The following is a 7,438-nucleotide window of genomic DNA, read 5'->3' on the forward strand; positions in this document are numbered from 1 at the left end:
CAGGAGGGCCCGACCGCCTGGCGGCCTGACCGCCCCCGTTGGACGACTCTGACTGGCCGAAAGGCCGACCGATCGTCGGTCGACCGACTGACGGGAACCATCAGTGACTAACAACCGTCCATCCAACGGCCCATCGCCGACTGGGGGTATGTCGGGCGTATCCATCCCGACCGACCGAACCCCGAGGTTCGATGGCCGACTTACATGACGCTCGCCGACCAATGGAGGGGCCCGACACCACTTCGCTGGCTACCGACGTTGGGTCGGTCGGCTCCTCCAACCGTCGTACAGCCGTCAGACGTTGTCAGCTCTGACACGGACATGCGGCGCAGTTACCTAGGGGCATTATCCCGCCGAGAGCCGGGTCAACCCTGGTGATTAGACGGCTACACGGCGACATGACGTTTCCACGGCGGCTCTGGCGGCCCACAGTGAGTTGACAGTTCCTCACTTGTCCGCGCCATTAATGACGGCGCCATACCGTGCTCCACTATATAAACCGGGGAAGGCAACCGTGCAAAGGATCGATCCGCCCGTTTCTTTTACATACGCAGGCTCGCTCCTCTCTCTCTCTCCCTCTCTCTTTTTCAGAGCTCTCCGTCTGCATTTCACTGTTGCCCAGTCACCTCTCTGACTTGACCGTCGGAGGGTCCCCGCCGGAGCCGCCTCTGGTCAGTGCGGACTTCCTTTTGCAAGTGCACGCTTCCCGGCGATCGGGCGACGAGGCGATTGGCCGCAACAGATTGGCGCACCAGGAAGGGGGACAGCATGACAAAGACAAGAGCTCAACGATCAAGAGTCACTGGGTCGGCCAGGCGCTCTTCCCGCCGGGAAGAAGCCTCCCCGCCCCCACCGGCGGTGGAGCCTAGCTCTCCGCGCCCTGCAGTGACCACGGAGGCCCAGATTGCGGCCATCGTGCGGCAGATGACCGTACTGACCGACGCAGTCAAAAGCCTCCAGCAACAACCGACGGCCTGACCTATGCCTTCCAGGAGCAGCCGCCGACGGCCGCGCCGACCCCTGTCGCCTCCATGCGAGCGCTCCCAACAGCGCTCCCACGGAGAGGAGGAGGGGCGACCACGGCGCGACGACCGACGGTCCCAGCGGCCCTCTCCTTCCCCGTTGGAACGGGCGAGGAAGGAAAAGCGGCCGCACACACCGTCGGCCTCTCTTTCAGAATCCTCTGGAGGCTCCACCCCTGGGGTCTCCCAGCATCGACGAGCGGACGACTACGAGCGACGGTTCGAGGAGATCGACCGCCGACTCGCCCAACTGCAGATGGACGGCCAGAAGTCTTCGAACGACGTCGACTTCCAGACCGCCCAGCCTCTCTCTCGACTGGTCCTCGACGAGCCGATTCTCAGTCGGTTCAAAATGCCGAACGTGGAGCCATACGACGGCTCCACCGACCCAGTCGACCACCTCGAGAGCTACAAAGCTCTCATGACGATTCAAGGGGCAACCGACGCCCTTTTCTGCATCGGCTTCCCCGCGACGCTCCGCAAGGCTGCCAGGGCTTGGTACTCCGGTCTTCGATCGGACAGTATCCATTCCTTCGCGCAGCTCAAGCACTCGTTCGTGGCCCATTTCAGCACCAGCCGAAAGCCGCCGCGAACGTCGGATAGCCTTTTCTCCCTCAAACAGGGGGAAAACGAGACGCTCCGACACTTCGTGGCGCGATTCAACGCGGCCACGCTCGAGGTCCGGGACCTCAACGAAGACATGGCGGTTTCAGCCATGAAGCGGGGCCTGAGGTCGTCCCGATTTACTTATTCTCTGGACAAGACCCTCCTCCGAACATATGCGGAGCTACTGGAGCGCGCATACAAGTATATGCGCGCGGACGAAGGAGCGTCCGACCGACGCTTGGTCGAGCCTAGAGGTCCGAAGGAGAAGCGGAGAAAAGGTCGGGAGCCCGCCGAACCAAGCAGGCACCCGACCAATAGTCGGCTTTCTCCACCCCGACAGATCCAAAAATCACCCCGTCGACAGACTCCGAGGCCGGTGCGTCCCAGGTATGACTCCTACACTCCTCTCTCCGCTCCCCGTGCGCAGATCTTGATGGAGATCGAAGGGGAAGAATACCTGCGACGGCCTCCGCCTCTGAAAGCAAAGGGCCTCGACCATCGGAAGTACTGCCGGTTCCATCGGAGCCACGGCCACGACACCGAGCGATGCATCCAGTTGAAGGATGAGATCGAAGATCTCATCCACCGGAGGTATCTCGACAAATTTCGAAAGGGTCCACCGACCCGACCGACTGTCGATCGACACCCCCAGCCGACTGAAGAGGCGCCGACTAACCAGCCGACGGCTGGAGTCATCAACATGATCTCCAAGCGGCTGGGATCGGGGACGTCTACGGGGGGGAGCCGACGAAAAAGTCACGCCCGGACGACGTAATCACCTTCTCAGAAGACGACGTTCGGGGCATCCAGACTCCCCACGACGACGCTGTTGTTGTGTCGGCGACAATAGCCAATTATGATGTAAAATGAATTTTTGTTGATAATGGAAGTTCGACAAATATTTTGTTTTACTCGACCTTCTCCCGAATGCGACTGTCAACTGACCGACTCAGGAGGGTCTCCACGCCCTTGATCGGCTTTGCCGGAGACACCGTCACGACAGAAGGAGAAATCACCCTGCCCGTGACGGTCGGTACCGAACCACGGCAAAGCACGGTCTCCCTCATTTTCGCGGTCGTCCAAGTTCCTTCGGCCTACAACGCCATACTCGGGCGACCCGGATTGAACGCCCTCGGAGCGATCGTCTCGACGTACCATCTCCTTGTTCGATTCCCGACCAAAAATGGAGTCGGAGAGATGCGCGGAGATCAACAGCTCGCCCGACGATGCTTCCAAATCTCCGCTCAAAACGACGAGACAAAGGACCCCCTGACAATCGACAAACTGGATCAACGGGAGGAGGAAGAACGGGGTTCGCCGGCCGAGCAGCTTGAGGCGATCCCGATAGGAGAAAATCCCGACAGAAAAGTTTGGGTCGGGTCTCAATTGCCCGACACAGAACGCCACCGACTGGCGGAACTGCTGACGGCCAACGCCGACATATTCGCTTGGTCGGCAGCAGATATGTCGGGCATCCCTCCAGAAATAATTACTCACCGACTCAACATCGACCCGACAATGAAGCCGGTGAGGCAGAAGAAAAGATCCTTCGCCCCAGAAAGGCAGAAGGCCATCGACGAAGAAGTGGACAAGCTGCTCGAAGCAGGCTTCATTCGGGAATCCACGTATCCCGACTGGCTCGCCAATGTCGTCATGGTCAAGAAAGCCAACGGGAAATGGAGGATCTGCATCGACTATACCGACCTCAACCGAGCCTGCCCGAAGGATAGCTTTTCACTCCCGAAGATCGACCAGCTGGTGGATGCGACGTCCGGATTTCGACTGCTCAGCTTCATGGACGCCTTCGCCGGGTACAATCAGATCCGAATGGCATCTGAAGACGAGGAGCACACTGCGTTCGTGACTCCCAAGGGCCTCTACTGTTATCGGGTGATGCCCTTTGGATTGAAGAATGCCGGCGCCACCTACCAGCGACTCGTCAATAAGGTCTTCAAAGACCAGATCGGGCGTAACATGGAGGTGTACGTGGACGACATGCTGGTAAAGAGCACGCAGATCCCGGATCATGTTCAGGATCTCGAGGAGACCTTCCGCACCCTTCGACGACACCGAATGAAGCTCAACCCGACCAAATGCGCTTTCGGGGTGACCTCAGGGAAGTTCCTCGGATTCCTCGTTTCTCAGAGAGGGATCGAGGCCAACCCTGAGAAGATAAAGGCGATCCTCGACATGCGTCATCCGAACACCAAGAAGGAGGTCCAACAGCTGAACGAAAGAATCGTCGCTCTTAGCCGATTCATTTCCCGATCAGCTGAAAGGTGCCTCCCGTTCTTCAAGACCCTGCGCCGGGCGAACGGTTTTTCTTGGTCGGATGAGTGTGAACAGGCCTTCGAAGACCTGAAAAGGTACTTGGCTTCCCCGCCGCTGCTCGTAAAGCCGCAAGTCGGGGAGACCTTGTATCTCTACTTGGCCACATCTTCTGAGGCGATCAGCTCGGTGCTCGTTCGGAAAAACGAGTGTCGGACTCATCAGCCTATCTACTATGCCAGCAAAGTGCTCCACGGCGCCGAAGCCAGATACTCGGAGATGGAAAAGATGGTTTTCGCCCTGACCGTCTCCGCGCAACGGCTCCGACCATACTTCCAGGCCCACGCCATCGTGGTACTCACCAACCAGCCCCTGAGGGCCGTACTGCGCCGACCCGACACATCCGGACGACTCGCTAAGTGGGCGATGAAGCTTAGCGAGTTCGACATTCAGTACCGGCCAAGGCCTGCCTTGAAGGCCCAGGTCTTGGCCGACTTCATCGTCGAATGCCCGACAACCGACCGAAGGTCGGGAGCTGAAGGCCCGGGACGAGATTCGGTCTCTGAGCCAGACCCGATCTCCACCTGGGTACTCCACATCGACGGAGCCTCGAACGCTCAGGGAAGCGGGGCCGGGCTCCTGCTCACGAATTCGGATGGGGTAGTCACCGAATACGCCCTCCGGTTTGACTTCAAGGCCTCCAACAATCAAGCCGAATACGAGGCACTCCTCACGGGCTTGAGGATGGCGAAGGAGCTGGGCATCGACAGCCTCCGGGCATTCTCCGACTCCCAGCTGATCGTGGGGCAGGTCAAGGGCGACTTCGAGGCGCGAGATCCGACCATGATCAAGTATCTTCAGAAGGTAAAGGATCTCGTGGCCCGCCTCGAGTATTTCGAGATCTCCCACATCCCCAGGACGGAGAACGCCCGTGCCGATGCTCTCTCCAGGTTGGCAACGTCGGCCTATGATTCTTTGGGTCGGACGTTCGTCGAAAACCTCCAGCAGCCGAGCATCAATCGGGTCGAAGAAGTGCAGCAGCTAACGTCCGAACCAAGTTGGATGGACCCGATCGTCCGGTACCTGTCCAACGGGACCAGTCCCGAAGATCCCGCGGAGGCCAAGCGACTCCGATGGTCGGCGTCGCAATATGTGATCATGGACGGCCGACTCTACAAGAGGTCGTTCTCCCTCCCTCTGCTCAGGTGCTTGGGACCGACCGACGCCGACTACGCTCTCCGAGAGGTTCACGAAGGAATTTGTGGAAATCACTTGGGGGGCAAGTCCTTAGCCTTCAAGGTCTTGCGACAGGGCTACTACTGGCCGACCATGAGGAAGGATGCGGCGGAGTTGGTCCGAAGGTGCGAGCCATGCCAGAAGTATGCCAATATTCAGCACCAACCGGCCAGCCAAATCGCTCCCATTGTCGCTCCGTGGCCCTTCGCTTAGTGGAGAGTCGATATTCTCGGCCCCTTCCCGCCGGCGTCGGGCCAGAGAAAGTTCATCGTTGTCGCCATCGACTACTTCACGAAGTGGGTCGAGATCGAGCCCTTGGCGCAGATCACCGAGCGAAAGATGGAGGACTTCGTCCAAAAGTCCATCATCTTCAGGTTCGGATTGCCGCACACCATCATCACCGACAACGGACGGCAATTCGACAACCAAGACTTCAAAGACTTCTGCGCCAGATTCCACATCCGTCACCGACTAACTTCAGTCGGGCACCCACAGTCCAACGGTGAGGTTGAGGTGACCAACCGAACCTTGCTCCATGGACTCAAGACCCGACTGAACGAGGCCAAAGGCCTTTGGGTCGACGAGCTGGGCTCCGTTCTGTGGGCTTACCGAACGACCCCCCGTGTCCCGACCGGGGAGTCGCCGTTCAGTTTGGCTTACGGGACAGAAGCTATGATCCCGCTCGAGATTGGCCTGCCATCTTCAAGGGTCGAGCAATACCAAGAGCCGGACAACTCCGAAAGTCGGAGGGCCGACCTAGACCTTCTCCCCGAACTGCGAGATGAGGCTCAGATCCAAATGGCTTCATACCGACAGAGGGTCGCCCGGTACTACAACGCCAAGGTCAGACCAAAGCTCTTCAGGCCTGGCGACCTAGTCTTGAGGAAGACGGAAGTGTCGAAGCCCTTGGACCAAGGGAAGCTGGCTCCCAACTGGGAAGGACCCTACAAGGTTGTTGACACCTTCGGACCGAGAGCCTATCGGCTGGAGACCCTTGAGGGGAAACCCATTCCCCGGACTTGGAACGCCGACAACTTGAAGCTGTATTACCAGTAAACTCTGTAATTCAATTGTCGGAATACAAGTTCAATTTGAAAAATCGGAGTTCTAACTCTTCGACTACTGATCGGCGCTCAGCCCCGACGCATCGACGCGGATCTGGCACCGACGACACATCGGCCCCTTACACGAGCCGATGCATCTACAACGACGGGAGTTCATGTTCCCTCCACGGTCGAATTTTGGGCAGAATCCATCGGCCGACAGGCCGATCGGGCCCCGACCGAAGAAAGGCTAAAAGCCCACGCGGCTATTGCCGCGACTTCCGACCAGGCTACGGCCGGTCGAGGGATATTCGGCTTACCACCGTCTATCACATGACGCGACCTTAGTCGCACCCACTACTCGCCGACCGACCTACGGCCGGCTGAACGACATTCGGCTTGCCACCGTCTGTCAAAAAGACATGGAACCCGACGCAGAGCATGGGGACCCGACTTACTATCGTACCCCCGACACTGCGCCGGACGATGATCGACTAAGTGCATCTACGGAAGTCCGGCTGCCGAACCTTGGTAGGTTCGGTTGGCTCCCGACTCAACAGGTGGACCCGACTGACAACTTCGACTACCCGAAGCCGACCTAAAGTCGGGACGCATTCTACCGTCGGGGTTGCATAAATTGTCGAAGTCCTATCGACTTACGTAAGTTGGCGACTTGCTTAAGTTAGTGGCTATGGTTCCACATTGCAGCAATGGTCGGCATTACAAACAAGAAGGAAAAGAAGAAAATTTCATTGATGGAAGGAAATTACAAAGTCGGGGCCGAAGTCCGATTACATGTATTTTCGAAAAGAAACAAAGAGGGAAGACGGTCGGCTGGGCCGATCATTCGTCCTAGTCGATCTCTTCAACCGACGGAGGATCGAGAATGATCGGCGTCTCGACTGAGAGCAGCGCTGGGTCAACGGCAGAAAAATGTCCTTCAGTCGGCGAAGAGTAGGCTTCAGTTGGCAAAGGAGCTTCGGTCGGCCCCTGCTCCGGGACAGCTTCCTCCGCTAGGATGACGCCTCCCGACGGCTGGTCGGCTTCTTCTTTGGCTCCTTCCTCGGCGAACGGCGGGACGATGCGGCTGACGTCCACCTCCGGGTACAAGGCATGGACGGCGTCCCGACCATCCTCGAACCCGACCCGGTATGAGGCGAAGCCCGATTCGAGCATCTCCTCCCGGTGTCGGTCGGAGGACCGGAAGTCCTCCACCGCCCGTTCGGCCGACTCCCTCGCCGACATCGCCTCGTCCTCGGCTCG

Source organism: Elaeis guineensis, chromosome 12, assembly GCF_000442705.2.
Source record: "Elaeis guineensis isolate ETL-2024a chromosome 12, EG11, whole genome shotgun sequence".
NCBI lineage: Eukaryota > Viridiplantae > Streptophyta > Magnoliopsida > Arecales > Arecaceae > Elaeis > Elaeis guineensis.